The following is a 27,726-nucleotide window of genomic DNA, read 5'->3' as shown; positions in this document are numbered from 1 at the left end:
TGTAAAAAGACCTACAGGACATGATATTAGCAGGGGGTCTTAAATTAAACTACAAAAGAGGCTCAACACTGTTTAGCTGCAAAAAGCAGTTGGAATTGAGCCTAAACAGTGTGGTAAGTCTTTAGGTGATGGCTATTGTGTCTGTTTGACCTCTTCCAAATGTCTGTGCTGGCAAGAAAAAGAAAAAGTTTCCAATTTAAATAGCTAGAGAATAAAAACAATTTGCCAGTAATGTGAAAAAACCTACAGCACCTGGTGTTCCCAGGTGGTCTCCCACCCAAGTACTAACCAGGCCCAACACTGCTTAGTTTCCAAGATCAGACAAGATTGGGCCTATCCAATGTGGTATGGCTGTAGGTGAAATATAGGCACTTTTTTGCCCACTTCTACTTCTATCACCAGGTAAGTGTGACAGTGCCCCTGTACGGTGTGGTGTGAGATGGTACCTGAACCTGGAGCCGGCGACGGCAGCAGCTTCCGGATTCCTCACAGCGTCTTCTGGAGAACCTGTGGCAAGGAACGGCACAACCCAAGGAGACCCACAAAAGATAACACTACTACAGTTAGCAGCGACAAGTATTTATTAAAAGAAAACACCTGCCCTCGTCGCTGTGATGCACTCGTACACGTATACAAACATCAATAAGCAGGAAAAGACATTTAAATAAAACATTTTCAAAGAGAGCAAAATTACAGAGAATAATACGACGTCACTAGAATACTATACTACACATATATCCGCCAGGTGGCGCTACGCACCCTACCTATACTGAACTGTAGTCCCGGTGCAAACAACACAGTTACTAAATAAACGGTCCCACGAAGACAGGTCCTCACAAGTATAAGAGTCAGGCCCTAGCTTAGTGTGCACACTACTTTTATATGGACCCACGACAGAGTAACTCACAAAAACGGTCCTCATCAACGAGGGGCAGGCAGATTCCCGTTTCCTGGGGCAACCTCCTGTATTAATGTAACAACAGGCTTCTGTAGCACTCCTTACATAAAGACAATGACATCAAAGGGAGTCTCTCAAGGGCTGCTTTCCTTTCGGGCCCTGGGGACCCAGCAACACGAATAGCTAGCTGGTGTTGAGATCGGGGCCATAGGGGGTCCTTGTAACTCAAGGCACTGTGGCTGCACTTTCTGTTGAGGCACTACAACGCCCAGGATGGCCAAGAGAAGGCAGGGTCCCTGAAAAGGCAGGTTTGCCCTGGGTAGACAGTGTCTCTGGGCTGCCAGGGGCTTGACATACTGTGGCTGGGATTGGCAGGGGTGAGGACCGGGTACCTGTGTCTCAGCTGCAGTTGCTGGCTCCAGCCAGTCACGATTCCTCCAGATCTCCCAGCGGCTGTCCTCTCTCCTCCTGCGGCTGGCTCTGGTCTCCAGGGGCTGCAGGGGTCACCAGTACTCTGTCCTGCTATTCCAGCAGAGCTGCCTCTTCTCTGCCCAGGTCTCAGCAAGTTTCACGCTGCAGCTCTCTCCTCTCTCTGGCCGGGGTCTCTGGCTGTCAATCACCACCGGCTCCCGGCGTCTCCTCTCCTCTCTCTGCACCTGTGTCAGGGGTCGTGCTGGCAGCCTCCGGGTCCCTGCTCTGCTGCACACTGGATCTTCCCCTCTCCCTTCAGGCTCCCTGCTTCCTCACACCGCAGCAGACCCTCTCCTGTCACGCTGCCTGGATCACAGGTCACCTCTGACCTCCTATTTCGCGCTCCCCCAGCCAGCCAATCAGGGGCTGTCCGGCTTCCTGCACAGGAGTGTGAGCTGGGTCTGTTAACCCCTCACATCCCTGCAGTTTTCCCCCTGAGCAGCGTTTGCTGCAATTAAATCCTTGGGGCACGGGGGCATCCTGAGTGGACTGCCACACACCTCCCTGCTGGAAATTTGCCTGTCCGCAGGCAACCAAACAGGGCCAATAACTTCAGGACAAAGTCTTGTCAATGTCCATTTCAACATATTTAAACGGTGCAACAGTGAACAGGTGAATATACAGACGTTCAAAAACAAATATGCATTACTACCTCCCTATAACCTAATATCTAAAGTGGGCTCCCCGGGTCAACCATCCCTCCGCCACAGGACTCCCATCCCTCTGCGGTCCAGTTTCTTCACCGTTGTTCATGGATGGCGCCCACTCTCACGACTTGCACTCGGCTTTAGGCACGTCTCGCCTCTCGATCTCGCTTCTTGGATTGCAGAATCGCCTGCTGTATCTGGAAGGCAAATTCTTCCCCGGAGATGGTCGTGTACTCGCCGTCCGTTACAGGCTTCCCATTGATGAAACAGGTCTCAGCCTTTTCAATTCTCTCTGCTGGTTCTATCTTGGCCTTGGGTTCAGGCAACGGTATAGCTGGTTCCACTTCTGATGGCTCCACGGTCTCTGTCACAGCCATATGGACCACAATTTTGGAGTTTCTCTCCGGTTCAGCCATTCTGACATTTCTTGGCCCTAGGTTCGCCGCTCGGTAACCGGCATCATCCATTCTAGGGACGTACTCTCTTGTTGGCTCTGCAAGTTGAGGCCTAGTCACTGCTTGCTGCCTCTGGTGAACTGCCTCACTCCACATGACCGGTTTCTCGCTTGTCCTTGTGATCTCAGGTTCTGGTGGGCGGGGCATCTGTCCTGGTCGAGGGCGTTTGACGCTAACCCTTTCATTCTCGCACTTGATCTCCCTTGGTTCGGCTCTACTTCCACCATGGCTGTACTCTTGCTGATAGTACGGTGGAGGCTCTCGATGGTGTGGATAGTGCTCTGGAGCGCGTCTGTTACGTTGCACTGGTGTGCCATCTGGCCCGGTCACGTTGGCGGCCTTGGTGCCTTTCTTCCCGCTTGTCAAATCGAATTCTACAGCCTCACCGTTGCTCAGGCTCCGGAAGCTATTTTGGGGATCGGCATGCTGGATGGCGGTATAGTGCACATACACGCTACGGCCGGTATCTGCGCATTTAATGAAGCCATACCCGCGTGGTACATCAAACCACAGGACACGACCTGCAATTCTTCTTGGGCTGGCTTGTGGTCTACCCCTCGACGATATCACACCGGATGCTCTTGCCGTGTTCTGAAACACTGCCGGTGGACCTCCTGTCCTGTGTCTTCTCACGGTCTGTGGGCATACATTGGTTCGGTCAGTGGGTAGTTGTCCTGACCTCCATGGGGGATTCCGCTTCTGTCTGCGCCTTCCGCCACATTCACGTCGCTGTCTTTCCTTTTCATCCTCCGCCCATTCCTGACGCATCTCACGGATCATCCTGGTCATTTCGGTCATCGCTCCGATGATGGCCCCAATCGAGTTCTGATTGGCTTGGGCTGGTGGAGTGGCGGTTCTTCGCATCTCCAGCGGTTCTGTGTACTGCGATCGCCACATCTTGCCGTTCACAGGGGTCTTGTGCAATCCTGTTCGTAGACGCCAAGTGTGACAGTGCCCCTGTACGGTGTGGTGTGAGATGGTACCTGAACCTGGAGCCGGCGACGGCAGCAGCTTCCGGATTCCTCACAGCGTCTTCTGGAGAACCTGTGGCAAGGAACGGCACAACCCAAGGAGACCCACAAAAGATAACACTACTACAGTTAGCAGCGACAAGTATTTATTAAAAGAAAACACCTGCCCTCGTCGCTGTGATGCACTCGTACACGTATACAAACATCAATAAGCAGGAAAAGACATTTAAATAAAACATTTTCAAAGAGAGCAAAATTACAGAGAATAATACGACGTCACTAGAATACTATACTACACATATATCCGCCAGGTGGCGCTACGCACCCTACCTATACTGAACTGTAGTCCCGGTGCAAACAACACAGTTACTAAATAAACGGTCCCACGAAGACAGGTCCTCACAAGTATAAGAGTCAGGCCCTAGCTTAGTGTGCACACTACTTTTATATGGACCCACGACAGAGTAACTCACAAAAACGGTCCTCATCAACGAGGGGCAGGCAGATTCCCGTTTCCTGGGGCAACCTCCTGTATTAATGTAACAACAGGCTTCTGTAGCACTCCTTACATAAAGACAATGACATCAAAGGGAGTCTCTCAAGGGCTGCTTTCCTTTCGGGCCCTGGGGACCCAGCAACACGAATAGCTAGCTGGTGTTGAGATCGGGGCCATAGGGGGTCCTTGTAACTCAAGGCACTGTGGCTGCACTTTCTGTTGAGGCACTACAACGCCCAGGATGGCCAAGAGAAGGCAGGGTCCCTGAAAAGGCAGGTTTGCCCTGGGTAGACAGTGTCTCTGGGCTGCCAGGGGCTTGACATACTGTGGCTGGGATTGGCAGGGGTGAGGACCGGGTACCTGTGTCTCAGCTGCAGTTGCTGGCTCCAGCCAGTCACGATTCCTCCAGATCTTCCAGCGGCTGTCCTCTCTCCTCCTGCGGCTGGCTCTGGTCTCCAGGGGCTGCAGGGGTCACCAGTACTCTGTCCTGCTATTCCAGCAGAGCTGCCTCTTCTCTGCCCAGGTCTCAGCAAGTTTCACGCTGCAGCTCTCTCCTCTCTCTGGCCGGGGTCTCTGGCTGTCAATCACCACCGGCTCCCGGCGTCTCCTCTCCTCTCTCTGCACCTGTGTCAGGGGTCGTGCTGGCAGCCTCCGGGTCCCTGCTCTGCTGCACACTGGATCTTCCCCTCTCCCTTCAGGCTCCCTGCTTCCTCACACCGCAGCAGACCCTCTCCTGTCACGCTGCCTGGATCACAGGTCACCTCTGACCTCCTATTTCGCGCTCCCCCAGCCAGCCAATCAGGGGCTGTCCGGCTTCCTGCACAGGAGTGTGAGCTGGGTCTGTTAACCCCTCACATCCCTGCAGTTTTCCCCCTGAGCAGCGTTTGCTGCAATTAAATCCTTGGGGCACGGGGGCATCCTGAGTGGACTGCCACATAAGCTAATAAAAAAGTTTCCTAACTGTATTGGCTTACTGAAAAAAATCATGTGTTGGTAATGTAAAAAGACCTACAGGACATGATATTAGCAGGGGGTTTTAAATTAAACTACAAAAGAGGCTCAACACTGTTTAGCTGCCAAAAGCAGTTGGAATTGGGCCTAAACAGTGTGGTAAGTCTTTAGGTGATGGCTATTATGTCTGTTTGACCTCTTCCAAATGTCTGTACTGGCAATAAAAAGAAAAAGTTTCCAATTTAAATAGCTAGAGAATAAAAACAATTTGCCAGTAATGTGAAAAAACCTACAGCACCTGGTGTTCCCATGTGGTCTCCCACCCAAGTACTAACCAGGCCCAACACTGCTTAGCTTCCAAGATCAGACGAGATTGGGCCTATCCAATGTCGTATGCCTGTAGGTGAGATACAGGCACTTTTTTGCCCTCTTCTACTTCTATCACCAGGTAAGCTAATACAAAAGTTTCCTAACTGTATTGGCTTACTGAAAAAAATCATGTGTTGGTAATGTAAAAAGACCTACAGGACATGATATTAGCAGGGGGTCTTAAATTAAACTACAAAAGAGGCTCAACACTGTTTAGCTGCCAAAAGCAGTTGGAATTGAGCCGAAACAGTGTGGTAAGTCTTTAGGTGATGGCTAGTGTGTCTGTTTGACCTCTTCCAAATGTCTGTGCTGGCAATAAAAAGAAAAAGTTTCCAATATAAATAGCTAGAGAATAAAAACAATTTGCCAGTAATGTGAAAAAACTTACAGCACCTGGTGTTCCCAGGTGGTCTCCCACCCAAGTACTAACCAGGCCCAACACTGCTTAGCTTCCAAGATCAGACGAGATTGGGCCTATCCAATGTGGTATGGCTGTAGGTGAGATACAGGCACTTTTTTGCCCTCTTCTACTTCTATCACCAGGTAAGCTAATAAAAAAGTTTCCTAACTGTATTGGCTTACTGAAAAAAATCATGTGTTGGTAATGTAAAAAGACCTACAGGACATGATATTAGCAGAGGGTCTTAAATTAAACTACTAAAGAGGCTCAACACTGTTTAGCTGCCAAAAGCAGTTGGAATTGGGCCTAAACAGTTTGGTAAGTCTTTAGGTGATGGCTATTGTGTCTGTTTGACCTCTTCCAAATGTCTGTGCTGGCAATAAAAAGATAAAGTTTCCTATTTAAATAGCTAGAGAATAAAAATAATTTGCCAGTAATGTGAAAAAACCTACAGCACCTGGTGTTCCCATGTGGTCTCCCACCCAAGTACTAACCAGGCCCAACACTGCTTAGCTTCCAAGATCAGACGAGATTGGGCCTATCCAATGTGGTATGGCTGTAGGTGAGTTAACTGCACTTTTTTGCCCTCTTCTACTTCTATCACCAGGTAAGCTAATACAAAAGTTTCCTAACTGTATTGGCTTACTGAAAAAAATCATGTGTTGGTAATGTAAAAAGACCTACAGGACATGATAGTAGCAGGGGGTCTTAAATTAAACTACAAAAGAGGCTCAACACTGTTTAGCTGCCAAAAGCAGTTGGAATTGAGCCTAAACAGTGTGGTAAGTCTTTAGGTGATGGCTATTGTGTCTGTTTGACCTCTTCCAAATGTCTGTGCTGGCAATAAAAAGAAAAAGTTTCCAATTTAAATAGCTAGAGAATAAAAACAATTTGCCTGTAATGTGAAAAAACCTACAGCACCTGGTGTTCCCATGTGGTCTCCCACCCAAGTACTAACCAGGCCCAACACTGCTTAGCTTCCAAGATCAGACGAGATTGGGCCTATCCAATGTGGTATGGCTGTAGGTGAGATACAGGCACTTTTTTGCCCTCTTCTACTTCTATCACCAGGTAAGCTAATAAACAGTTTCCTAACTGTATTGGCTTACTGAAAAAAATCATGTGTTGGTAATGTAAAAAGACCTACAGGACATGATATTAGCAGGGGGTCTTAAATTAAACTACTAAAGAGGATCAACACTGTTTAGCTGCCAAAAGCAGTTGGAATTGGGCCTAAACAGTGTGGTAAGTCTTTAGGTGATGGCTATTGTGTCTGTTTGACCTCTTCCAAATGTCTGTACTGGCAATAAAAAGAAAAAGTTTCCAATTTAAATAGCTAGAGAATAAAAACAATTTGCCTGTAATGTGAAAAAACCTACAGCACCTGGTGTTCCCATGTGGTCTCCCACCCAAGTACTAACCAGGCCCAACACTGCTTAGCTTCCAAGATCAGACGAGATTGGGCCTATCCAATGTGGTATGGCTGTAGGTGAGATACAGGCACTTTTTTGCCCTCTTCTACTTCTATCACCAGGTAAGCTAATAAAAAAGTTTCCTAACTGTATTGGCTTACTTAAAAAAAATCATGTGTTGGTAATGTAAAAAGACCTACAGGACATGATATTAGAAGGGGTCTTAAATTAAACTACTAAACAGGCTCAACACTGTTTAGCTGCCAAAAGCAGTTGGAATTGGGCCTAAACAGTGTGGTAAGTCTTTATGTGATGGCTATTGTGTCTGTTTGACCTCTTCCAAATGTCTGTACTGGCAAAAAAAAGAAAAAGTTTCCAATTTAAATAGCTAGAGAATAAAAACAATTTGCCTGTAATGTGAAAAAACCTACAGCACCTGGTGTTCCCATGTGGTCTCCCAGCCAAGTACTAACCAGGCCCAACACTGCTTAGCTTCCAAGATCAGACGAGATTGGGCCTATCCAATGTGGAATGGCTGTAGGTGAGTTAAAGCCACTTTTTTGCCCTCTTCTACTTCTATTACCAGGTAAGCTAATACAAAAGTTTCCTAACTGTATTGGCTTACTGAAAAAAATCATGTGTTGGTAATGTAAAAAGACCTACAGGACATGATATTAGCAGGGGGTCTTAAATAAAACTACTAAACAGGCTCAACACTGTTTAGCTGCCAAAAGCAGTTAGAATTGGGCCTAAACAGTGTGGTAAGTCTTTAGGTGATGGCTATTGTGTCTGTTTGACCTCTTCCAAATGTCTGTACTGGCAATAAAAAGAAAAAGTTTCCAATTTAAATAGCTAGAGAATAAAAACAATTTGCCTGTAATGTGAAAAAACCTACAGCACCTGGTGTTCCCATGTGGTCTCCCACCCAAGTACTAACCAGGCCCAACACTGCTTAGATTCCAAGATCAGACGAGATTGGGCCTATCCAATGTGGTATGGCTGTAGGTGAGATACAGGCACTTTTTTGCCCTCTTCTACTTCTATCACCAGGTAAGCTAATAAAAAAGTTTCCTAACTGTATTGGCTTACTGAAAAAAATCATGTGTTGGTAATGTAAAAAGACCTACAGGACATGATATTAGCAGGGGGTCTTAAATTAAACTACTAAAGAGGCTCAACACTGTTTAGCTGCCAAAAGCAGTTGGAATTGGGCCTAAACAGTGTGGTAAGTCTTTAGGTGATGGCTATTGTGTCTGTTTGACCTCTTCCAAATGTCTGTGCTGGCAATAAAAAGAAAAAGTTTCCAATTTAAATAGCTAGAGAATAAAAACAATTTGCCAGTAATGTGAAAAAACCTACAGCACCTGGTGTTCCCATGTGGTCTCCCACCCAAGTACTAACCAGGCCCAACACTGCTTAGCTTCCAAGATCAGACGAGATTGGGCCTATCCAATGTGGTATGGCTGTAGGTGAGTTAAAGCCACTTTTTTGCCCTCTTCTACTTCTATTACCAGGTAAGCTAATACAAAAGTTTCCTAACTGTATTGGCTTACTGAAAAAAATCATGTGTTGGTAATGTAAAAAGACCTACAGGACATGATATTAGCAGGGGGTCTTAAATTAAACTACAAAAGAGGCTCAACACTGTTTAGCTGCAAAAAGCAGTTGGAATTGAGCCTAAACAGTGTGGTAAGTCTTTAGGTGATGGCTATTGTGTCTGTTTGACCTCTTCCAAATGTCTGTGCTGGCAAGAAAAAGAAAAAGTTTCCAATTTAAATAGCTAGAGAATAAAAACAATTTGCCAGTAATGTGAAAAAACCTACAGCACCTGGTGTTCCCAGGTGGTCTCCCACCCAAGTACTAACCAGGCCCAACACTGCTTAGTTTCCAAGATCAGACAAGATTGGGCCTATCCAATGTGGTATGGCTGTAGGTGAAATACAGGCACTTTTTTGCCCACTTCTACTTCTATCACCAGGTAAGCTAATAAAAAAGTTTCCTAACTGTATTGGCTTACTGAAAAAAATCATGTGTTGGTAATGTAAAAAGACCTACAGGACATGATATTAGCAGGGGGTTTTAAATTAAACTACAAAAGAGGCTCAACACTGTTTAGCTGCCAAAAGCAGTTGGAATTGGGCCTAAACAGTGTGGTAAGTCTTTAGGTGATGGCTATTATGTCTGTTTGACCTCTTCCAAATGTCTGTACTGGCAATAAAAAGAAAAAGTTTCCAATTTAAATAGCTAGAGAATAAAAACAATTTGCCAGTAATGTGAAAAAACCTACAGCACCTGGTGTTCCCATGTGGTCTCCCACCCAAGTACTAACCAGGCCCAACACTGCTTAGCTTCCAAGATCAGACGAGATTGGGCCTATCCAATGTCGTATGCCTGTAGGTGAGATACAGGCACTTTTTTGCCCTCTTCTACTTCTATCACCAGGTAAGCTAATACAAAAGTGTCCTAACTGTATTGGCTTACTGAAAAAAATCATGTGTTGGTAATGTAAAAAGACCTACAGGACATGATATTAGCAGGGGGTCTTAAATTAAACTACAAAAGAGGCTCAACACTGTTTAGCTGCCTAAAGCAGTTGGAATTGAGCCGAAACAGTGTGGTAAGTCTTTAGGTGATGGCTAGTGTGTCTGTTTGACCTCTTCCAAATGTCTGTGCTGGCAATAAAAAGAAAAAGTTTCCAATATAAATAGCTAGAGAATAAAAACAATTTGCCAGTAATGTGAAAAAACTTACAGCACCTGGTGTTCCCAGGTGGTCTCCCACCCAAGTACTAACCAGGCCCAACACTGCTTAGCTTCCAAGATCAGACGAGATTGGGCCTATCCAATGTGGTATGGCTGTAGGTGAGATACAGGCACTTTTTTGCCCTCTTCTACTTCTATCACCAGGTAAGCTAATAAAAAAGTTTCCTAACTGTATTGGCTTACTGAAAAAAATCATGTGTTGGTAATGTAAAAAGACCTACAGGACATGATATTAGCAGAGGGTCTTAAATTAAACTACTAAAGAGGCTCAACACTGTTTAGCTGCCAAAAGCAGTTGGAATTGGGCCTAAACAGTTTGGTAAGTCTTTAGGTGATGGCTATTGTGTCTGTTTGACCTCTTCCAAATGTCTGTGCTGGCAATAAAAAGATAAAGTTTCCTATTTAAATAGCTAGAGAATAAAAATAATTTGCCAGTAATGTGAAAAAACCTACAGCACCTGGTGTTCCCATGTGGTCTCCCACCCAAGTACTAACCAGGCCCAACACTGCTTAGCTTCCAAGATCAGACGAGATTGGGCCTATCCAATGTGGTATGGCTGTAGGTGAGTTAACTGCACTTTTTTGCCCTCTTCTACTTCTATCACCAGGTAAGCTAATACAAAAGTTTCCTAACTGTATTGGCTTACTGAAAAAAATCATGTGTTGGTAATGTAAAAAGACCTACAGGACATGATAGTAGCAGGGGGTCTTAAATTAAACTACAAAAGAGGCTCAACACTGTTTAGCTGCCAAAAGCAGTTGGAATTGAGCCTAAACAGTGTGGTAAGTCTTTAGGTGATGGCTATTGTGTCTGTTTGACCTCTTCCAAATGTCTGTGCTGGCAATAAAAAGAAAAAGTTTCCAATTTAAATAGCTAGAGAATAAAAACAATTTGCCTGTAATGTGAAAAAACCTACAGCACCTGGTGTTCCCATGTGGTCTCCCACCCAAGTACTAACCAGGCCCAACACTGCTTAGCTTCCAAGATCAGACGAGATTGGGCCTATCCAATGTGGTATGGCTGTAGGTGAGATACAGGCACTTTTTTGCCCTCTTCTACTTCTATCACCAGGTAAGCTAATAAACAGTTTCCTAACTGTATTGGCTTACTGAAAAAAATCATGTGTTGGTAATGTAAAAAGACCTACAGGACATGATATTAGCAGGGGGTCTTAAATTAAACTACTAAAGAGGATCAACACTGTTTAGCTGCCAAAAGCAGTTGGAATTGGGCCTAAACAGTGTGGTAAGTCTTTAGGTGATGGCTATTGTGTCTGTTTGACCTCTTCCAAATGTCTGTACTGGCAATAAAAAGAAAAAGTTTCCAATTTAAATAGCTAGAGAATAAAAACAATTTGCCTGTAATGTGAAAAAACCTACAGCACCTGGTGTTCCCATGTGGTCTCCCACCCAAGTACTAACCAGGCCCAACACTGCTTAGCTTCCAAGATCAGACGAGATTGGGCCTATCCAATGTGGTATGGCTGTAGGTGAGATACAGGCACTTTTTTGCCCTCTTCTACTTCTATCACCAGGTAAGCTAATAAAAAAGTTTCCTAACTGTATTGGCTTACTTAAAAAAAATCATGTGTTGGTAATGTAAAAAGACCTACAGGACATGATATTAGAAGGGGGTCTTAAATTAAACTACTAAACAGGCTCAACACTGTTTAGCTGCCAAAAGCAGTTGGAATTGGGCCTAAACAGTGTGGTAAGTCTTTATGTGATGGCTATTGTGTCTGTTTGACCTCTTCCAAATGTCTGTACTGGCAATAAAAAGAAAAAGTTTCCAATTTAAATAGCTAGAGAATAAAAACAATTTGCCTGTAATGTGAAAAAACCTACAGCACCTGGTGTTCCCATGTGGTCTCCCAGCCAAGTACTAACCAGGCCCAACACTGCTTAGCTTCCAAGATCAGACGAGATTGGGCCTATCCAATGTGGAATGGCTGTAGGTGAGTTAAAGCCACTTTTTTGCCCTCTTCTACTTCTATTACCAGGTAAGCTAATACAAAAGTTTCCTAACTGTATTGGCTTACTGAAAAAAATCATGTGTTGGTAATGTAAAAAGACCTACAGGACATGATATTAGCAGGGGGTCTTAAATAAAACTACTAAACAGGCTCAACACTGTTTAGCTGCCAAAAGCAGTTAGAATTGGGCCTAAACAGTGTGGTAAGTCTTTAGGTGATGGCTATTGTGTCTGTTTGACCTCTTCCAAATGTCTGTACTGGCAATAAAAAGAAAAAGTTTCCAATTTAAATAGCTAGAGAATAAAAACAATTTGCCTGTAATGTGAAAAAACCTACAGCACCTGGTGTTCCCATGTGGTCTCCCACCCAAGTACTAACCAGGCCCAACACTGCTTAGATTCCAAGATCAGACGAGATTGGGCCTATCCAATGTGGTATGGCTGTAGGTGAGATACAGGCACTTTTTTGCCCTCTTCTACTTCTATCACCAGGTAAGCTAATAAAAAAGTTTCCTAACTGTATTGGCTTACTGAAAAAAATCATGTGTTGGTAATGTAAAAAGACCTACAGGACATGATATTAGCAGGGGGTCTTAAATTAAACTACTAAAGAGGCTCAACACTGTTTAGCTGCCAAAAGCAGTTGGAATTGGGCCTAAACAGTGTGGTAAGTCTTTAGGTGATGGCTATTGTGTCTGTTTGACCTCTTCCAAATGTCTGTGCTGGCAATAAAAAGAAAAAGTTTCCAATTTAAATAGCTAGAGAATAAAAACAATTTGCCAGTAATGTGAAAAAACCTACAGCACCTGGTGTTCCCATGTGGTCTCCCACCCAAGTACTAACCAGGCCCAACACTGCTTAGCTTCCAAGATCAGACGAGATTGGGCCTATCCAATGTGGTATGGCTGTAGGTGAGTTAAAGCCACTTTTTTGCCCTCTTCTACTTCTATTACCAGGTAAGCTAATACAAAAGTTTCCTAACTGTATTGGCTTACTGAAAAAAATCATGTGTTGGTAATGTAAAAAGACCTACAGGACATGATATTAGCAGGGGGTCTTAAATTAAACTACAAAAGAGGCTCAACACTGTTTAGCTGCAAAAAGCAGTTGGAATTGAGCCTAAACAGTGTGGTAAGTCTTTAGGTGATGGCTATTGTGTCTGTTTGACCTCTTCCAAATGTCTGTGCTGGCAAGAAAAAGAAAAAGTTTCCAATTTAAATAGCTAGAGAATAAAAACAATTTGCCAGTAATGTGAAAAAACCTACAGCACCTGGTGTTCCCAGGTGGTCTCCCACCCAAGTACTAACCAGGCCCAACACTGCTTAGTTTCCAAGATCAGACAAGATTGGGCCTATCCAATGTGGTATGGCTGTAGGTGAAATACAGGCACTTTTTTGCCCACTTCTACTTCTATCACCAGGTAAGCTAATAAAAAAGTTTCCTAACTGTATTGGCTTACTGAAAAAAATCATGTGTTGGTAATGTAAAAAGACCTACAGGACATGATATTAGCAGGGGGTTTTAAATTAAACTACAAAAGAGGCTCAACACTGTTTAGCTGCCAAAAGCAGTTGGAATTGGGCCTAAGCAGTGTGGTAAGTCTTTATGTGATGGCTATTGTGTCTGTTTGACCTCTTCCAAATGTCTGTACTGGCAATAAAAAGAAAAAGTTTCCAATTTAAATAGCTAGAGAATAAAAACAATTTGCCTGTAATGTGAAAAAACCTACAGCACCTGGTGTTCCCATGTGGTCTCCCAGCCAAGTACTAACCAGGCCCAACACTGCTTAGCTTCCAAGATCAGACGAGATTGGGCCTATCCAATGTGGAATGGCTGTAGGTGAGTTAAAGCCACTTTTTTGCCCTCTTCTACTTCTATTACCAGGTAAGCTAATACAAAAGTTTCCTAACTGTATTGGCTTACTTAAAAAAAATCATGTGTTGGTAATGTAAAAAGACCTACAGGACATGATATTAGCAGGGGGTCTTAAATTAAACTACTAAAGAGGCTCAACACTGTTTAGCTGCCAAAAGCAGTTAGAATTGGGCCTAAACAGTGTGGTAAGTCTTTAGGTGATGGCTAGTGTGTCTGTTTGACCTCTTCCAAATGTCTGTGCTGGCAAGAAAAAGAAAAAGTTTCCAATTTAAATAGCTAGAGAATAAAAACAATTTGCCAGTAATGTGAAAAAACCTACAGCACCTGGTGTTCCCAGGTGGTCTCCCACCCAAGTACTAACCAGGCCCAACACTGCTTAGTTTCCAAGATCAGACAAGATTGGGCCTATCCAATGTGGTATGGCTGTAGGTGAAATACAGGCACTTTTTTGCCCACTTCTACTTCTATCACCAGGTAAGCTAATAAAAAAGTTTCCTAACTGTATTGGCTTACTGAAAAAAATCATGTGTTGGTAATGTAAAAAGACCTACAGGACATGATATTAGCAGGGGGTTTTAAATTAAACTACAAAAGAGGCTCAACACTGTTTAGCTGCCAAAAGCAGTTGGAATTGGGCCTAAGCAGTGTGGTAAGTCTTTAGGTGATGGCTATTATGTCTGTTTGACCTCTTCCAAATGTCTGTACTGGCAATAAAAAGAAAAAGTTTCCAATTTAAATAGCTAGAGAATAAAAACAATTTGCCAGTAATGTGAAAAAACCTACAGCACCTGGTGTTCCCATGTGGTCTCCCACCCAAGTACTAACCAGGCCCAACACTGCTTAGCTTCCAAGATCAGACGAGATTGGGCCTATCCAATGTCGTATGCCTGTAGGTGAGATACAGGCACTTTTTTGCCCTCTTCTACTTCTATCACCAGGTAAGCTAATACAAAAGTTTCCTAACTGTATTGGCTTACTGAAAAAAATCATGTGTTGGTAATGTAAAAAGACCTACAGGACATGATATTAGCAGGGGGTCTTAAATTAAACTACAGAAGAGGCTCAACACTGTTTAGCTGCCAAAAGCAGTTGGAATTGAGCCGAAACAGTGTGGTAAGTCTTTAGGTGATGGCTAGTGTGTCTGTTTGACCTCTTCCAAATGTCTGTGCTGGCAATAAAAAGAAAAAGTTTCCAATATAAATAGCTAGAGAATAAAAACAATTTGCCAGTAATGTGAAAAAACTTACAGCACCTGGTGTTCCCAGGTGGTCTCCCACCCAAGTACTAACCAGGCCCAACACTGCTTAGCTTCCAAGATCAGACGAGATTGGGCCTATCCAATGTGGTATGGCTGTAGGTGAGATATAGGCACTTTTTTGCCCTCTTCTACTTCTATCACCAGGTAAGCTAATAAAAAAGTTTCCTAACTGTATTGGCTTACTGAAAAAAATCATGTGTTGGTAATGTAAAAAGACCTACAGGACATGATATTAGCAGAGGGTCTTAAATTAAACTACTAAAGAGGCTCAACACTGTTTAGCTGCCAAAAGCAGTTGGAATTGGGCCTAAACAGTTTGGTAAGTCTTTAGGTGATGGCTATTGTGTCTGTTTGACCTCTTCCAAATGTCTGTGCTGGCAATAAAAAGATAAAGTTTCCTATTTAAATAGCTAGAGAATAAAAATAATTTGCCAGTAATGTGAAAAAACCTACAGCACCTGGTGTTTCCATGTGGTCTCCCACCCAAGTACTAACCAGGCCCAACACTGCTTAGCTTCCAAGATCAGACGAGATTGGGCCTATCCAATGTGGTATGGCTGTAGGTGAGTTAACTGCACTTTTTTGCCCTCTTCTACTTCTATCACCAGGTAAGCTAATACAAAAGTTTCCTAACTGTATTGGCTTACTGAAAAAAATCATGTGTTGGTAATGTAAAAAGACCTACAGGACATGATATTAGTAGGGGGTCTTAAATTAAGCTACTAAATAGGCTCAACACTTTTTAGCTGCCAAAAGCAGTTAGAATTGGGCCTAAACAGTGTGGTAAGTCTTTAGGTGATGGCTATTGTGTCTGTTTGACCTCTTCCAAATGTCTGTGCTGGCAATAAAAAGAAAAAGTTTCCTACTTAAATAGCTAGAGAATAAAAACAATTTGCTTGTAATGTGAAAAAACCTACAGCACCTGGTTTTCCCATGTGGTCTCCCACCTAAGTACTAACCAGGCCCAACACTGCTTAGCTTCCAAGAAGAGACGAGATTGGGCCTATCCAATGTGGTATGGCTGTAGGTGAAATATGGGCACTTTTTTGCCCTCTTCTACTTCTATCACCAGGTAAGCTAATAAAAAAGTTTCCTAACTGTATTGGCTTACTGAAAAAAATCATGTGTTGGTAATGTAAAAAGACCTACAGGACATGATATTAGCAGGGGGTCTTAAATTAAACTACTAAAGAGGCTCAACACTGTTTAGCTGCCAAAAGCAGTTGGAATTGGGCCTAAACAGTGTGGTAAGTCTTTAGGTGATGGCTATTGTGTCTGTTTGACCTCTTCCAAATGTCTGTGCTGGCAATAAAAAGAAAAAGTTTCCAATTTAAATAGCTAGAGAATAAAAACAATTTGCCAGTAATGTGAAAAAACCTACAGCACCTGGTGTTCCCATGTGGTCTCCCACCCAAGTACTAACCAGGCCCAACACTGCTTAGCTTCCAAGATCAGACGAGATTGGGCCTATCCAATGTGGTATGGCTGTAGGTGAGTTAAAGCCACTTTTTTGCCCTCTTCTACTTCTATTACCAGGTAAGCTAATACAAAAGTTTCCTAACTGTATTGGCTTACTGAAAAAAATCATGTGTTGGTAATGTAAAAAGACCTACAGGACATGATATTAGCAGGGGGTCTTAAATTAAACTACAAAAGAGGCTCAACACTGTTTAGCTGCAAAAAGCAGTTGGAATTGAGCCTAAACAGTGTGGTAAGTCTTTAGGTGATGGCTATTGTGTCTGTTTGACCTCTTCCAAATGTCTGTGCTGGCAAGAAAAAGAAAAAGTTTCCAATTTAAATAGCTAGAGAATAAAAACAATTTGCCAGTAATGTGAAAAAACCTACAGCACCTGGTGTTCCCAGGTGGTCTCCCACCCAAGTACTAACCAGGCCCAACACTGCTTAGTTTCCAAGATCAGACAAGATTGGGCCTATCCAATGTGGTATGGCTGTAGGTGAAATACAGGCACTTTTTTGCCCACTTCTACTTCTATCACCAGGTAAGCTAATAAAAAAGTTTCCTAACTGTATTGGCTTACTGAAAAAAATCATGTGTTGGTAATGTAAAAAGACCTACAGGACATGATATTAGCAGGGGGTTTTAAATTAAACTACAAAAGAGGCTCAACACTGTTTAGCTGCCAAAAGCAGTTGGAATTGGGCCTAAGCAGTGTGGTAAGTCTTTAGGTGATGGCTATTATGTCTGTTTGACCTCTTCCAAATGTCTGTACTGGCAATAAAAAGAAAAAGTTTCCAATTTAAATAGCTAGAGAATAAAAACAATTTGCCAGTAATGTGAAAAAACCTACAGCACCTGGTGTTCCCATGTGGTCTCCCACCCAAGTACTAACCAGGCCCAACACTGCTTAGCTTCCAAGATCAGACGAGATTGGGCCTATCCAATGTCGTATGCCTGTAGGTGAGATACAGGCACTTTTTTGCCCTCTTCTACTTCTATCACCAGGTAAGCTAATACAAAAGTTTCCTAACTGTATTGGCTTACTGAAAAAAATCATGTGTTGGTAATGTAAAAAGACCTACAGGACATGATATTAGCAGGGGGTCTTAAATTAAACTACAGAAGAGGCTCAACACTGTTTAGCTGCCAAAAGCAGTTGGAATTGAGCCGAAACAGTGTGGTAAGTCTTTAGGTGATGGCTAGTGTGTCTGTTTGACCTCTTCCAAATGTCTGTGCTGGCAATAAAAAGAAAAAGTTTCCAATATAAATAGCTAGAGAATAAAAACAATTTGCCAGTAATGTGAAAAAACTTACAGCACCTGGTGTTCCCAGGTGGTCTCCCACCCAAGTACTAACCAGGCCCAACACTGCTTAGCTTCCAAGATCAGACGAGATTGGGCCTATCCAATGTGGTATGGCTGTAGGTGAGATATAGGCACTTTTTTGCCCTCTTCTACTTCTATCACCAGGTAAGCTAATAAAAAAGTTTCCTAACTGTATTGGCTTACTGAAAAAAATCATGTGTTGGTAATGTAAAAAGACCTACAGGACATGATATTAGCAGAGGGTCTTAAATTAAACTACTAAAGAGGCTCAACACTGTTTAGCTGCCAAAAGCAGTTGGAATTGGGCCTAAACAGTTTGGTAAGTCTTTAGGTGATGGCTATTGTGTCTGTTTGACCTCTTCCAAATGTCTGTGCTGGCAATAAAAAGATAAAGTTTCCTATTTAAATAGCTAGAGAATAAAAATAATTTGCCAGTAATGTGAAAAAACCTACAGCACCTGGTGTTTCCATGTGGTCTCCCACCCAAGTACTAACCAGGCCCAACACTGCTTAGCTTCCAAGATCAGACGAGATTGGGCCTATCCAATGTGGTATGGCTGTAGGTGAGTTAACTGCACTTTTTTGCCCTCTTCTACTTCTATCACCAGGTAAGCTAATACAAAAGTTTCCTAACTGTATTGGCTTACTGAAAAAAATCATGTGTTGGTAATGTAAAAAGACCTACAGGACATGATATTAGTAGGGGGTCTTAAATTAAACTACTAAATAGGCTCAACACTTTTTAGCTGCCAAAAGCAGTTAGAATTGGGCCTAAACAGTGTGGTAAGTCTTCAGGTGATGGCTATTGTGTCTGTTTGACCTCTTCCAAATGTCTGTGCTGGCAATAAAAAGAAAAAGTTTCCTACTTAAATAGCTAGAGAATAAAAACAATTTGCTTGTAATGTGAAAAAACCTACAGCACCTGGTTTTCCCATGTGGTCTCCCACCTAAGTACTAACCAGGCCCAACACTGCTTAGCTTCCAAGAAGAGACGAGATTGGGCCTATCCAATGTGGTATGGCTGTAGGTGAAATATGGGCACTTTTTTGCCCTCTTCTACTTCTATCACCAGGTAAGCTAATAAAAAAGTTTCCTAACTGTATTGGCTTACTGAAAAAAATCATGTGTTGGTAATGTAAAAAGACCTACAGGACATGATATTAGCAGGGGTCTTAAATTAAACTACTAAAGAGGCTCAACACTTATTAGCTGCCAAAAGCAGTTGGAATTGAGCCTAAACATTGTGGTAAGTCTTTAGGTGATGGCTATTGTGTCTGTTTGACCTCTTCCAAATGTCTGTACTGGCAATAAAAAGAAAAAGTTTCCAATTTAAATAGCTAGAGAATAAAAACAATTTGCCTGTAATGTGAAAAAACCTACAGCACCTGGTGTTCCCATGTGGTCTCCCACCAAAGTACTAACCAGGGCCAACACCGCTTAGCTTCCAAGATCAGACGAGATTGGGCCTATCCAATGTGGTATGGCTGTAGGTGAGTTAAAGCCACTTTTTTGCCCTCTTCTACTTCTATTACCAGGTAAGCTAATACAAAAGTTTCCTAACTGTATTGGCTTACTGAAAAAAATCATGTGTTGGTAATGTAAAAAGACCTACAGGACATGATATTAGCAGGGGGTCTTAAATTAAACTACAAAAGAGGCTCAACACTTATTAGCTGCCAAAAGCAGTTGGAATTGAGCCTAAACATTGTGGTAAGTCTTTAGGTGATGGCTATTGTGTCTGTTTGACCTCTTCCAAATGTCTGTGCTGGCAATAAAATGAAAAAGTTTCCAATATAAATAGCTAGAGAATAAAAACAATTTGCCAGTAATGTGAAAAAACCTACAGCACCTGGTGTTCCCATGTGGTCTCCCACCCAAGTACTAACCAGGCCCAACACTGCTTCGCTTATAAGTTCAGATGAGATTGGGCCTATCCAATGTGGTATGGCTGTAGGTGAGATACAGGCACTTATTTGCCCTTTTCTACTTCTATCACCAGGTAAGCTAATAAAAAAGTTTCCTAACTGTATTGGCTTACTGAAAAAAATCATGTGTTGGTAATGTAAAAAGACCTACAGGACATGATATTAGCAGGGGGTCTTAAATTAAACTACAAAAGAGGCTCAACACTGTTTAGCTGCCAAAAGCAGTTGGAATTGAGCCTAAACAGTGTGGTAAGTCTTTAGGTGATGGCTATTGTGTCTGTTTGACCTCTTCCAAATGTCTGTGCTGGCAATAAAAAGAAAAAGTTTCCAATTTAAATAGCTAGAGAATAAAAACAATTTGCCTGTAATGTGAAAAAACCTACAGCACCTGGTGTTCCCATGTGGTCTCCCACCAAAGTACTAACCAGGGCCAACACCGCTTAGCTTCCAAGATCAGACGAGATTGGGCCTATCCAATGTGGTATGGCTGTAGGTGAGTTAAAGCCACTTTTTTGCCCTCTTCTACTTCTATTACCAGGTAAGCTAATACAAAAGTTTCCTAACTGTATTGGCTTACTGAAAAAAATCATGTGTTGGTAATGTAAAAAGACCTACAGGACATGATATTAGCAGGGGGTCTTAAATTAAACTACAAAAGAGGCTCAACACTATTTAGCTGCCAAAAGCAGTTGGAATTGAGCCTAAACATTGTGGTAAGTCTTTAGGTGATGGCTATTGTGTCTGTTTGACCTCTTCCAAATGTCTGTGCTGGCAATAAAATGAAAAAGTTTCCAATATAAATAGCTAGAGAATAAAAACAATTTGCCAGTAATGTGAAAAAACCTACAGCACCTGGTGTTCCCATGTGGTCTCCCACCCAAGTACTAACCAGGCCCAACACTGCTTCGCTTATAAGTTCAGATGAGATTGGGCCTATCCAATGTGGTATGGCTGTAGGTGAGATACAGGCACTTATTTGCCCTTTTCTACTTCTATCACCAGGTAAGCTAATAAAAAAGTTTCCTAACTGTATTGGCTTACTGAAAAAAATCATGTGTTGGTAATGTAAAAAGACCTACAGGACATGATATTAGCAGGGGGTCTTAAATTAAACTACAAAAGAGGCTCAACACTGTTTAGCTGCCAAAAGCAGTTGGAATTGAGCCTAAACAGTGTGGTAAGTCTTTAGGTGATGGCTATTGTGTCTGTTTGACCTCTTCCAAATGTCTGTGCTGGCAATAAAAAGAAAAAGTTTCCAATTTAAATAGCTAGAGAATAAAAACAATTTGCCTGTAATGTGAAAAAACCTACAGCACCTGGTGTTCCCATGTGGTCTCCCACCCAAGTACTAACCAGGCCCAACACTGCTTAGCTTCCAAGATCAGACGAGATTGGGCCTATCCAATGTGGTATGGCTGTAGGTGAGATACAGGGACTTTTTTGCCCTCTTCTACTTCTATCACCAGGTAAGCTAATAAAAAAGTTTCCTAACTGTATTGGCTTACTGAAAAAAATCATGTGTTGGTAATGTAAAAAGACCTACAGGACATGATATTAGCAGGGGTCTTAAATTAAACTACTAAAGAGGCTCAACACTGTTTAGCTGCCAAAAGCAGTTGGAATTGGGCCTAAACAGTGTGGTAAGTCTTTAGGTGATGGCTATTGTGTCTGTTTGACCTCTTCCAAATGTCTGTACTGGCAATAAAAAGAAAAAGTTTCCAATTTAAATAGCTAGAGAATAAAAACAATTTGCCTGTAATGTGAAAAAACCTACAGCACCTGGTGTTCCCATGTGGTCTCCCACCCAAGTACTAACCAGGCCCAACACTGCTTAGCTTCCAAGATCAGACAAGATTGGGCCTATCCAATGTGGTATGGCTGTAGGTGAGATACAGGCACTTTTTTGCACTCTTCTACTTCTATCACCAGGTAAGCTAATAAAAAAGTTTCCTAACTGTATTGGCTTAATGAAAAAAATCATGTGTTGGTAATGTAAAAAGACCTACAGGACATGATATTAGCAGGGGGTCTTAAATTAAACTACTAAAGAGGCTCAACACTGTTTAGCTGCCAAAAGCAGTTGGAATTGGGCCTAAACAGTGTGGTAAGTCTTTAGGTGATGGCTATTGTGTCTGTTTGACCTCTTCCACATGTCTGTACTGGCAATAAAAAGAAAAAGTTTCCAATTTAAATAGCTAGAGAATAAAAACAATTTGCCTGTAATGTGAAAAAACCTACAGCACCTGGTGTTCCCATGTGGTCTCCCACCCAAGTACTAACCAGGCCCAACACTGCTTAGCTTCCAAGATCAGACGAGATTGGGCCTATCCAATGTGGTATGGCTGTAGTTGAGATACAGGCACTTTTTTGCCCTCTTCTACTTCTATCACCAGGTAAGCTAATAAAAAAGTTTCCTAACTGTATTGGCTTACTGAAAAAAATCATGTGTTGGTAATGTAAAAAGACCTACAGGACATGATATTAGCAGGGGGTCTTAAATTAAACTACTAAAGAGGATCAACTCTGTTTAGCTGCCAAAAGCAGTTGGAATTGGGCCTAAACAGTGTGGTAAGTCTTTAGGTGATGGCTATTGTGTCTGTTTGACCTCTTCCAAATGTCTGTGCTGGCAATAAAATGAAAAAGTTTCCAATTTAAATAGCTAGAGAATAAAAACAATTTGCCTGTAATGTGAAAAAACCTACAGCACCTGGTGTTCCCATGTGGTCTCCCACCCAAGTACTAACCAGGCCCAACACTGCTTAGCTTCCAAGATCAGACGAGATTGGGCCTATCCAATGTGGTATGGCTGTAGGTGAGATACAGGGACTTTTTTGCCCTCTTCTACTTCTATCACCAGGTAAGCTAATAAAAAAGTTTCCTAACTGTATTGGCTTACTGAAAAAAATCATGTGTTGGTAATGTAAAAAGACCTACAGGACATGATATTAGCAGGGGTCTTAAATTAAACTACTAAAGAGGCTCAACACTGTTTAGCTGCCAAAAGCAGTTGGAATTGGGCCTAAACAGTGTGGTAAGTCTTTAGGTGATGGCTATTGTGTCTGTTTGACCTCTTCCAAATGTCTGTACTGGCAATAAAAAGAAAAAGTTTCCAATTTAAATAGCTAGAGAATAAAAACAATTTGCCTGTAATGTGAAAAAACCTACAGCACCTGGTGTTCCCATGTGGTCTCCCACCCAAGTACTAACCAGGCCCAACACTGCTTAGCTTCCAAGATCAGACAAGATTGGGCCTATCCAATGTGGTATGGCTGTAGGTGAGATACAGGCACTTTTTTGCACTCTTCTACTTCTATCACCAGGTAAGCTAATAAAAAAGTTTCCTAACTGTATTGGCTTAATGAAAAAAATCATGTGTTGGTAATGTAAAAAGACCTACAGGACATGATATTAGCAGGGGGTCTTAAATTAAACTACTAAAGAGGCTCAACACTGTTTAGCTGCCAAAAGCAGTTGGAATTGGGCCTAAACAGTGTGGTAAGTCTTTAGGTGATGGCTATTGTGTCTGTTTGACCTCTTCCACATGTCTGTACTGGCAATAAAAAGAAAAAGTTTCCAATTTAAATAGCTAGAGAATAAAAACAATTTGCCTGTAATGTGAAAAAACCTACAGCACCTGGTGTTCCCATGTGGTCTCCCACCCAAGTACTAACCAGGCCCAACACTGCTTAGCTTCCAAGATCAGACGAGATTGGGCCTATCCAATGTGGTATGGCTGTAGTTGAGATACAGGCACTATTTTGCCCTCTTCTACTTCTATCACCAGGTAAGCTAATAAAAAAGTTTCCTAACTGTATTGGCTTACTGAAAAAAATCATGTGTTGGTAATGTAAAAAGACCTACAGGACATGATATTAGCAGGGGGTCTTAAATTAAACTACTAAAGAGGATCAACTCTGTTTAGCTGCCAAAAGCAGTTGGAATTGGGCCTAAACAGTGTGGTAAGTCTTTAGGTGATGGCTATTGTGTCTGTTTGACCTCTTCCAAATGTCTGTGCTGGCAATAAAATGAAAAAGTTTCCAATATAAATAGCTAGAGAATAAAAACAATTTGCCAGTAATGTGAAAAAACCTACAGCACCTGGTGTTCCCATGTGGTCTCCCACCCAAGTACTAACCAGGCCCAACACTGCTTAGCTTATAAGTTCAGATGAGATTGGGCCTATCCAATGTGGTATGGCTGTAGGTGAGATACAGGCACTTATTTGCCCTTTTCTACTTCTATCACCAGGTAAGCTAATAAAAAAGTTTCCTAACTGTATTGGCTTACTGAAAAAAATCATGTGTTGGTAATGTAAAAAGACCTACAGGACATGATATTAGCAGGGGGTCTTAAATTAAACTACAAAAGAGGCTCAACACTGTTTAGCTGCCAAAAGCAGTTGGAATTGAGCCTAAACAGTGTGGTAAGTCTTTAGGTGATGGCTATTGTGTCTGTTTGACCTCTTCCAAATGTCTGTGCTGGCAATAAAAAGAAAAAGTTTCCAATTTAAATAGCTAGAGAATAAAAACAATTTGCCTGTAATGTGAAAAAACCTACAGCACTTGGTGTTCCCATGTGGTCTCCCACCCAAGTACTAACCAGGCCCAACACTGCTTAGCTTCCAAGATCAGACGAGATTGGGCCTATCCAATGTGGTATGGCTGTAGGTGAGATACAGGCACTTTTTTGCCCTCTTCTACTTCTATCACCAGGTAAGCTAATAAACAGTTTCCTAACTGTATTGGCTTACTGAAAAAAATCATGTGTTGGTAATGTAAAAAGACCTACAGGACATGATATTAGCAGGGGGTCTTAAATTAAACTACTAAAGAGGATCAACTCTGTTTAGCTGCCAAAAGCAGTTGGAATTGGGCCTAAACAGTGTGGTAAGTCTTTAGGTGATGGCTATTGTGTCTGTTTGACCTCTTCCAAATGTCTGTACTGGCAATAAAAAGAAAAAGTTTCCAATTTAAATAGCTAGAGAATAAAAACAATTTGCCTGTAATGTGAAAAAACTTACAGCACCTGGTGTTCCCATGTGGTCTCCCACCCAAGTACTAACCAGGCCCAACACTGCTTAGCGTCCAAGATCAGACGAGATTGGGCCTATCCAATGTGGTATGGCTGTAGGTGAGATACAGGCACTTTTTTGCCCTCTTCTACTTCTATCACCAGGTAAGCTAATAAAAAAGTTTCCTAACTGTATTGGCTTACTTAAAAAAAATCATGTGTTGGTAATGTAAAAAGACCTACAGGACATGATATTAGCAGGGGGTCTTAAATTAAACTACTAAACAGGCTCAACACTGTTTAGCTGCCAAAAGCAGTTGGAATTGGGCCTAAACAGTGTGGTAAGTCTTTATGTGATGGCTATTGTGTCTGTTTGACCTCTTCCAAATGTCTGTACTGGCAATAAAAAGAAAAAGTTTCCAATTTAAATAGCTAGAGAATAAAAACAATTTGCCTGTAATGTGAAAAAACCTACAGCACCTGGTGTTCCCATGTGGTCTCCCAGCCAAGTACTAACCAGGCCCAACACTGCTTAGCTTCCAAGATCAGACGAGATTGGGCCTATCCAATGTGGAATGGCTGTAGTTGAGTTAAAGCCACTTTTTTGCCCTCTTCTACTTCTATTACCAGGTAAGCTAATACAAAAGTTTCCTAACTGTATTGGCTTACTGAAAAAAATCATGTGTTGGTAATGTAAAAAGACCTACAGGACATGATATTAGCAGGGTGTCTTAAATTAAACTACTAAACAGGCTCAACACTGTTTAGCTGCCAAAAGCAGTTAGAATTGGGCCTAAACAGTGTGGTAAGTCTTTAGGTGATGGCTATTGTGTCTGTTTGACCTCTTCCAAATGTCTGTACTGGCAATAAAAAGAAAAAGGGTACTTATGTAGTATCTGGGCTGCCGATTTCTAAATCGGGTCGGATCGGGAGATCGCATCGCATCGCATGCGACCATGCGATTCGATGCGATGCGATGCGATGCGATGACCCGATTTTTCCATAGGAATCAATGTTAAAATGGACTGAGTCCATTTTAACATGGAATTCAATGGGAAAAATGGGTCCTTTTCATACCCCTACTATCCAAGTGGGCATGGAGTTGGATATAAACCTGTGGCGAGCGTAGCGAGCCACCGAGCCCGAAGCGTGGCGAGCGAAGCGAGCCCCGCGAGGGGACGAATACCGTCCCCTCGCGGGGCTCGCTTCGCTCGCCACGCTTCGGGCTCGGTGGCTCGCTACGCTCGCCACAGGTTTATATCCAACTCCATGCCCACTTGGATAGTAGGGGTATGAAAAGGACCCATTTTTCCATAGGAATCATTTTAACATTGATTCCTATGGAAAAATCGGGTCATCGCATCCGATATCGGATGCGATGCGATGCGATGCGATGCGATGCGATATCGCATCGCATCGCATCTGATTGTATGCCTTAACTTAAGGCATACAATCAAAAAATCGGCAGCCCAGATACTACATAAGTACCAGAAAAAGTTTCCAATTTAAATAGCTAGAGAATAAAAACAATTTGCCTGTAATGTGAAAAAACCTACAGCACCTGGTGTTCCCATGTGGTCTCCCACCCAAGTACTAACCAGGCCCAACACTGCTTAGATTCCAAGATCAGACGAGATTGGGCCTATCCAATGTGGTATGGCTGTAGGTGAGATACAGGCACTTTTTTGCCCTCTTCTACTTCTATCACCAGGTAAGCTAATAAAAAAGTTTCCTAACTGTATTGGCTTACTGAAAAAAATCATGTGTTGGTAATGTAAAAAGACCTACAGGACATGATATTAGCAGGGGGTCTTAAATTAAACTACTAAAGAGGCTCAACACTGTTTAGCTGCCAAAAGCAGTTGGAATTGGGCCTAAACAGTGTGGTAAGTCTTTAGGTGATGGCTATTGTGTCTGTTTGACCTCTTCCAAATGTCTGTGCTGGCAATAAAAAGAAAAAGTTTCCAATTTAAATAGCTAGAGAATAAAACAATTTGCCAGTAATGTGAAAAAACCTACAGCACCTGGTGTTCCCATGTGGTCTCCCACCCAAGTACTAACCAGGCCCAACACTGCTTAGCTTCCAAGATCAGACGAGATTGGGCCTATCCAATGTGGTATGGCTGTAGGTGAGTTAAAGCCACTTTTTTGCCCTCTTCTACTTCTATTACCAGGTAAGCTAATACAAAAGTTTCCTAACTGTATTGGCTTACTGAAAAAAATCATGTGTTGGTAATGTAAAAAGACCTACAGGACATGATATTAGCAGGGGGTCTTAAATTAAACTACAAAAGAGGCTCAACACTGTTTAGCTGCCAAAAGCAGTTGGAATTGGGCCTAAACAGTGTGGTAAGTCTTTAGGTGATGGCTATTGTGTCTGTTTGACCTCTTCCACATGTCTGTACTGGCAATAAAAAGAAAAAGTTTCCAATTTAAATAGCTAGAGAATAAAAACAATTTGCCTGTAATGTGAAAAAACCTACAGCACCTGGTGTTCCCATGTGGTCTCCCACCCAAGTACTAACCAGGCCCAACACTGCTTAGCTTCCAAGATCAGACAAGATTGGGCCTATCCAATGTGGTATGGCTGTAGGTGAGATACAGGCACTTTTTTGCACTCTTCTACTTCTATCACCAGGTAAGCTAATAAAAAAGTTTCCTAACTGTATTGGCTTAATGAAAAAAATCATGTGTTGGTAATGTAAAAAGACCTACAGGACATGATATTAGCAGGGGGTCTTAAATTAAACTACTAAAGAGGCTCAACACTGTTTAGCTGCCAAAAGCAGTTGGAATTGGGCCTAAACAGTGTGGTAAGTCTTTAGGTGATGGCTATTGTGTCTGTTTGACCTCTTCCACATGTCTGTACTGGCAATAAAAAGAAAAAGTTTCCAATTTAAATAGCTAGAGAATAAAAACAATTTGCCTGTAATGTGAAAAAACCTACAGCACCTGGTGTTCCCATGTGGTCTCCCACCCAAGTACTAACCAGGCCCAACACTGCTTAGCTTCCAAGATCAGACGAGATTGGGCCTATCCAATGTGGTATGGCTGTAGTTGAGATACAGGC

The 27,726-nt window shown here is 42.4% G+C and overlaps 41 non-coding genes and 8 pseudogenes across 41 annotated transcripts; all 49 read right to left on the bottom strand.

The window, feature by feature from the left end:
- Positions 1-240: 240 nt before the first annotated feature.
- On the bottom strand, positions 241-359 carry LOC146015427 (5S ribosomal RNA). Its single transcript, XR_014448348.1, has one exon. It is a non-coding gene; the product is annotated as a 5S ribosomal RNA (ribosomal RNA).
- Positions 360-5,175: 4,816 nt separating this feature from the next.
- LOC146010638 (5S ribosomal RNA) lies at positions 5,176-5,294 on the bottom strand (annotated as a pseudogene).
- Positions 5,295-5,639: 345 nt separating this feature from the next.
- On the bottom strand, positions 5,640-5,758 carry LOC146015100 (5S ribosomal RNA). The gene has a single exon (XR_014448031.1). It is a non-coding gene; the product is annotated as a 5S ribosomal RNA (ribosomal RNA).
- A 345-nt stretch (positions 5,759-6,103) lies between these two features.
- Positions 6,104-6,222, bottom strand: LOC146012111 (5S ribosomal RNA). The gene has a single exon (XR_014445285.1). It is a non-coding gene; the product is annotated as a 5S ribosomal RNA (ribosomal RNA).
- Positions 6,223-6,567: 345 nt separating this feature from the next.
- Positions 6,568-6,686, bottom strand: LOC146012099 (5S ribosomal RNA). The gene has a single exon (XR_014445274.1). It is a non-coding gene; the product is annotated as a 5S ribosomal RNA (ribosomal RNA).
- Positions 6,687-7,030: 344 nt separating this feature from the next.
- On the bottom strand, positions 7,031-7,149 carry LOC146012088 (5S ribosomal RNA). Its single transcript, XR_014445263.1, has one exon. It is a non-coding gene; the product is annotated as a 5S ribosomal RNA (ribosomal RNA).
- Positions 7,150-7,494: 345 nt separating this feature from the next.
- Positions 7,495-7,613, bottom strand: LOC146015732 (5S ribosomal RNA). The gene has a single exon (XR_014448644.1). It is a non-coding gene; the product is annotated as a 5S ribosomal RNA (ribosomal RNA).
- Positions 7,614-7,958: 345 nt separating this feature from the next.
- Positions 7,959-8,077, bottom strand: LOC146015399 (5S ribosomal RNA). The gene has a single exon (XR_014448321.1). It is a non-coding gene; the product is annotated as a 5S ribosomal RNA (ribosomal RNA).
- Positions 8,078-8,422: 345 nt separating this feature from the next.
- On the bottom strand, positions 8,423-8,541 carry LOC146012076 (5S ribosomal RNA). Its single transcript, XR_014445252.1, has one exon. It is a non-coding gene; the product is annotated as a 5S ribosomal RNA (ribosomal RNA).
- Positions 8,542-8,886: 345 nt separating this feature from the next.
- On the bottom strand, positions 8,887-9,005 carry LOC146015426 (5S ribosomal RNA). The gene has a single exon (XR_014448347.1). It is a non-coding gene; the product is annotated as a 5S ribosomal RNA (ribosomal RNA).
- A 345-nt stretch (positions 9,006-9,350) lies between these two features.
- LOC146010637 (5S ribosomal RNA) lies at positions 9,351-9,469 on the bottom strand (annotated as a pseudogene).
- A 345-nt stretch (positions 9,470-9,814) lies between these two features.
- On the bottom strand, positions 9,815-9,933 carry LOC146015099 (5S ribosomal RNA). Its single transcript, XR_014448030.1, has one exon. It is a non-coding gene; the product is annotated as a 5S ribosomal RNA (ribosomal RNA).
- Positions 9,934-10,278: 345 nt separating this feature from the next.
- LOC146012064 (5S ribosomal RNA) lies at positions 10,279-10,397 on the bottom strand. The gene has a single exon (XR_014445240.1). It is a non-coding gene; the product is annotated as a 5S ribosomal RNA (ribosomal RNA).
- A 345-nt stretch (positions 10,398-10,742) lies between these two features.
- LOC146012053 (5S ribosomal RNA) lies at positions 10,743-10,861 on the bottom strand. The gene has a single exon (XR_014445229.1). It is a non-coding gene; the product is annotated as a 5S ribosomal RNA (ribosomal RNA).
- A 344-nt stretch (positions 10,862-11,205) lies between these two features.
- On the bottom strand, positions 11,206-11,324 carry LOC146012042 (5S ribosomal RNA). Its single transcript, XR_014445218.1, has one exon. It is a non-coding gene; the product is annotated as a 5S ribosomal RNA (ribosomal RNA).
- A 346-nt stretch (positions 11,325-11,670) lies between these two features.
- Positions 11,671-11,789, bottom strand: LOC146015731 (5S ribosomal RNA). The gene has a single exon (XR_014448643.1). It is a non-coding gene; the product is annotated as a 5S ribosomal RNA (ribosomal RNA).
- A 345-nt stretch (positions 11,790-12,134) lies between these two features.
- LOC146015282 (5S ribosomal RNA) lies at positions 12,135-12,253 on the bottom strand. The gene has a single exon (XR_014448208.1). It is a non-coding gene; the product is annotated as a 5S ribosomal RNA (ribosomal RNA).
- Positions 12,254-12,598: 345 nt separating this feature from the next.
- On the bottom strand, positions 12,599-12,717 carry LOC146012031 (5S ribosomal RNA). Its single transcript, XR_014445207.1, has one exon. It is a non-coding gene; the product is annotated as a 5S ribosomal RNA (ribosomal RNA).
- A 345-nt stretch (positions 12,718-13,062) lies between these two features.
- Positions 13,063-13,181, bottom strand: LOC146015425 (5S ribosomal RNA). The gene has a single exon (XR_014448346.1). It is a non-coding gene; the product is annotated as a 5S ribosomal RNA (ribosomal RNA).
- Positions 13,182-13,526: 345 nt separating this feature from the next.
- On the bottom strand, positions 13,527-13,645 carry LOC146015730 (5S ribosomal RNA). The gene has a single exon (XR_014448642.1). It is a non-coding gene; the product is annotated as a 5S ribosomal RNA (ribosomal RNA).
- A 346-nt stretch (positions 13,646-13,991) lies between these two features.
- Positions 13,992-14,110, bottom strand: LOC146015424 (5S ribosomal RNA). Its single transcript, XR_014448345.1, has one exon. It is a non-coding gene; the product is annotated as a 5S ribosomal RNA (ribosomal RNA).
- Positions 14,111-14,455: 345 nt separating this feature from the next.
- Positions 14,456-14,574, bottom strand: LOC146010636 (5S ribosomal RNA; annotated as a pseudogene).
- Positions 14,575-14,919: 345 nt separating this feature from the next.
- LOC146015098 (5S ribosomal RNA) lies at positions 14,920-15,038 on the bottom strand. Its single transcript, XR_014448029.1, has one exon. It is a non-coding gene; the product is annotated as a 5S ribosomal RNA (ribosomal RNA).
- A 345-nt stretch (positions 15,039-15,383) lies between these two features.
- On the bottom strand, positions 15,384-15,502 carry LOC146015814 (5S ribosomal RNA). Its single transcript, XR_014448723.1, has one exon. It is a non-coding gene; the product is annotated as a 5S ribosomal RNA (ribosomal RNA).
- Positions 15,503-15,847: 345 nt separating this feature from the next.
- LOC146011160 (5S ribosomal RNA) lies at positions 15,848-15,966 on the bottom strand (annotated as a pseudogene).
- Positions 15,967-16,311: 345 nt separating this feature from the next.
- Positions 16,312-16,430, bottom strand: LOC146012020 (5S ribosomal RNA). Its single transcript, XR_014445196.1, has one exon. It is a non-coding gene; the product is annotated as a 5S ribosomal RNA (ribosomal RNA).
- A 345-nt stretch (positions 16,431-16,775) lies between these two features.
- LOC146015423 (5S ribosomal RNA) lies at positions 16,776-16,894 on the bottom strand. The gene has a single exon (XR_014448344.1). It is a non-coding gene; the product is annotated as a 5S ribosomal RNA (ribosomal RNA).
- A 345-nt stretch (positions 16,895-17,239) lies between these two features.
- On the bottom strand, positions 17,240-17,358 carry LOC146010635 (5S ribosomal RNA; annotated as a pseudogene).
- A 345-nt stretch (positions 17,359-17,703) lies between these two features.
- LOC146015097 (5S ribosomal RNA) lies at positions 17,704-17,822 on the bottom strand. Its single transcript, XR_014448028.1, has one exon. It is a non-coding gene; the product is annotated as a 5S ribosomal RNA (ribosomal RNA).
- A 345-nt stretch (positions 17,823-18,167) lies between these two features.
- On the bottom strand, positions 18,168-18,286 carry LOC146015813 (5S ribosomal RNA). The gene has a single exon (XR_014448722.1). It is a non-coding gene; the product is annotated as a 5S ribosomal RNA (ribosomal RNA).
- Positions 18,287-18,631: 345 nt separating this feature from the next.
- Positions 18,632-18,750, bottom strand: LOC146011159 (5S ribosomal RNA; annotated as a pseudogene).
- Positions 18,751-19,094: 344 nt separating this feature from the next.
- On the bottom strand, positions 19,095-19,213 carry LOC146017100 (5S ribosomal RNA). Its single transcript, XR_014449974.1, has one exon. It is a non-coding gene; the product is annotated as a 5S ribosomal RNA (ribosomal RNA).
- A 345-nt stretch (positions 19,214-19,558) lies between these two features.
- Positions 19,559-19,677, bottom strand: LOC146010506 (5S ribosomal RNA; annotated as a pseudogene).
- A 345-nt stretch (positions 19,678-20,022) lies between these two features.
- Positions 20,023-20,141, bottom strand: LOC146017099 (5S ribosomal RNA). Its single transcript, XR_014449973.1, has one exon. It is a non-coding gene; the product is annotated as a 5S ribosomal RNA (ribosomal RNA).
- Positions 20,142-20,486: 345 nt separating this feature from the next.
- LOC146010505 (5S ribosomal RNA) lies at positions 20,487-20,605 on the bottom strand (annotated as a pseudogene).
- A 345-nt stretch (positions 20,606-20,950) lies between these two features.
- Positions 20,951-21,069, bottom strand: LOC146012009 (5S ribosomal RNA). The gene has a single exon (XR_014445185.1). It is a non-coding gene; the product is annotated as a 5S ribosomal RNA (ribosomal RNA).
- Positions 21,070-21,413: 344 nt separating this feature from the next.
- Positions 21,414-21,532, bottom strand: LOC146015862 (5S ribosomal RNA). Its single transcript, XR_014448770.1, has one exon. It is a non-coding gene; the product is annotated as a 5S ribosomal RNA (ribosomal RNA).
- Positions 21,533-21,877: 345 nt separating this feature from the next.
- On the bottom strand, positions 21,878-21,996 carry LOC146015209 (5S ribosomal RNA). The gene has a single exon (XR_014448136.1). It is a non-coding gene; the product is annotated as a 5S ribosomal RNA (ribosomal RNA).
- A 345-nt stretch (positions 21,997-22,341) lies between these two features.
- On the bottom strand, positions 22,342-22,460 carry LOC146011997 (5S ribosomal RNA). The gene has a single exon (XR_014445174.1). It is a non-coding gene; the product is annotated as a 5S ribosomal RNA (ribosomal RNA).
- Positions 22,461-22,804: 344 nt separating this feature from the next.
- LOC146015861 (5S ribosomal RNA) lies at positions 22,805-22,923 on the bottom strand. Its single transcript, XR_014448769.1, has one exon. It is a non-coding gene; the product is annotated as a 5S ribosomal RNA (ribosomal RNA).
- A 345-nt stretch (positions 22,924-23,268) lies between these two features.
- LOC146015207 (5S ribosomal RNA) lies at positions 23,269-23,387 on the bottom strand. The gene has a single exon (XR_014448135.1). It is a non-coding gene; the product is annotated as a 5S ribosomal RNA (ribosomal RNA).
- A 345-nt stretch (positions 23,388-23,732) lies between these two features.
- On the bottom strand, positions 23,733-23,851 carry LOC146017109 (5S ribosomal RNA). The gene has a single exon (XR_014449983.1). It is a non-coding gene; the product is annotated as a 5S ribosomal RNA (ribosomal RNA).
- A 345-nt stretch (positions 23,852-24,196) lies between these two features.
- LOC146016135 (5S ribosomal RNA) lies at positions 24,197-24,315 on the bottom strand. Its single transcript, XR_014449034.1, has one exon. It is a non-coding gene; the product is annotated as a 5S ribosomal RNA (ribosomal RNA).
- Positions 24,316-24,659: 344 nt separating this feature from the next.
- Positions 24,660-24,778, bottom strand: LOC146016994 (5S ribosomal RNA). The gene has a single exon (XR_014449870.1). It is a non-coding gene; the product is annotated as a 5S ribosomal RNA (ribosomal RNA).
- A 346-nt stretch (positions 24,779-25,124) lies between these two features.
- On the bottom strand, positions 25,125-25,243 carry LOC146017224 (5S ribosomal RNA). Its single transcript, XR_014450095.1, has one exon. It is a non-coding gene; the product is annotated as a 5S ribosomal RNA (ribosomal RNA).
- A 962-nt stretch (positions 25,244-26,205) lies between these two features.
- Positions 26,206-26,324, bottom strand: LOC146015166 (5S ribosomal RNA). The gene has a single exon (XR_014448095.1). It is a non-coding gene; the product is annotated as a 5S ribosomal RNA (ribosomal RNA).
- Positions 26,325-26,668: 344 nt separating this feature from the next.
- On the bottom strand, positions 26,669-26,787 carry LOC146011986 (5S ribosomal RNA). The gene has a single exon (XR_014445163.1). It is a non-coding gene; the product is annotated as a 5S ribosomal RNA (ribosomal RNA).
- Positions 26,788-27,132: 345 nt separating this feature from the next.
- Positions 27,133-27,251, bottom strand: LOC146015859 (5S ribosomal RNA). The gene has a single exon (XR_014448767.1). It is a non-coding gene; the product is annotated as a 5S ribosomal RNA (ribosomal RNA).
- A 345-nt stretch (positions 27,252-27,596) lies between these two features.
- LOC146015205 (5S ribosomal RNA) lies at positions 27,597-27,715 on the bottom strand. Its single transcript, XR_014448133.1, has one exon. It is a non-coding gene; the product is annotated as a 5S ribosomal RNA (ribosomal RNA).
- Between the last annotated feature and the right edge of the window lie 11 nt (positions 27,716-27,726).

The sequence above is a fragment of the Crinia signifera genome, chromosome 6, assembly GCF_055691185.1.
Source record: "Crinia signifera chromosome 6, ASM5569118v1, whole genome shotgun sequence".
NCBI classification, from domain to species: domain Eukaryota; kingdom Metazoa; phylum Chordata; class Amphibia; order Anura; family Myobatrachidae; genus Crinia; species Crinia signifera.
The sequence above is the reverse complement of the archived record's forward strand: the minus strand, read 5'-3'. Positions and strand labels throughout refer to the sequence as shown.